We start from the raw sequence: 1,296 nt of genomic DNA, 5'->3' as shown, positions 1-1,296 counted from the left end.
ATCCATTTGTTTCTCAAAATAATAATAATAATAATAATAATAACAACGTCATTTTATTTTAAACTAGACAATCTTAAAGTAAACTTTGACGTAATTACTATTCCAATTGAATTAAGGTCTTAATAAGGTTGAATCAATTCAAGTCTAAACTGCATTTGGTTATGACCTAACATTAAATCTCGAGCTCGAGTTTGAACCATTACATTTGATTTCAAATCATTCTAAAAAATAAAAAAAAATTTGATTTCAAATGATAATGAAATTTGAATAGGATTTTGAATCAAACCTAGCGGTCCTAGCCTACATCATTGTCTATTGTCCGACTCCTGATATATAGTCATGTGATTATGTCCTTGCGTACTGGTCTCAACATACCTAAAAATTCAGGCCCAAAAAAAAAAAAATGTACATGACATATGTACAAAAATGAAAACACAGCTCTTGAAAAAAATTAATCTAAAAACAAAACAAAAGGCTCATTGATAAATATATATATATTTTTAATAACGGTATTTAAAATGATGCGAAAATACATATAAGTAAAAAAATACTGTACAAATACGTGAACGAAAACTATTATTAAACAACATATCAAAAATAGTAAATGAATCTATGGAAATGGTAGGTCTAGGCTTGAGTGGACGGTAAAAGATGCAGCTTTGAAGTGTCCAGGTCACCCCACCCCCAGACGATTAAAAATAAAAGAATGTCGGTAAATGACGTCAATGTCGTTAAATGTTTTGATAATTTAATTGTACTTTCCTTAAACGACTCCCTATATACACGGCACAGTCTCATGATGACATGAAATCTAAGACAATAACAAGTTTTACCATAATATGGATTTTTTTTTTGGTCTAAAGTTGAAATTTGATAATTATAGTAATTACTAATTAGTAAATAGATATTTATTATAATTATAATTATCATATGAAATTATATATTTTTTCATTTAAAGAAAATAACAAAATATAGTTACAACTTTAGTTGTAATTTTTTTTTAAAACATTTAGCTATAACTCTACTTAATATTTTTATTGAATGTAATTTTATAAATTCATAATTGAATTATATTTTCGTTTTATATTTTTCATTCTTCAAAATTTTCAAAATATCAAAAAATTATAACTATATCATCAATCAAATATTTAAATTTTAGGTTTTTATAGTTAAAATAATGTATAAAAAATAAGTTTATGGACATCCAATTGGCACGCATGAATGTTAAGAATATAAAAAATGATTTTAACGAATAAATTTAAAAATATATAGCCATGTTAATTTTTAGAGAAGGTG

This window comes from Quercus suber, unplaced genomic scaffold (assembly GCF_002906115.3).
Source record: "Quercus suber isolate HL8 unplaced genomic scaffold, Cork oak 2.0 scaffold_455, whole genome shotgun sequence".
NCBI classification, from domain to species: Eukaryota; Viridiplantae; Streptophyta; class Magnoliopsida; order Fagales; family Fagaceae; genus Quercus; species Quercus suber.
This window is presented reverse-complemented; position numbering follows the sequence as displayed.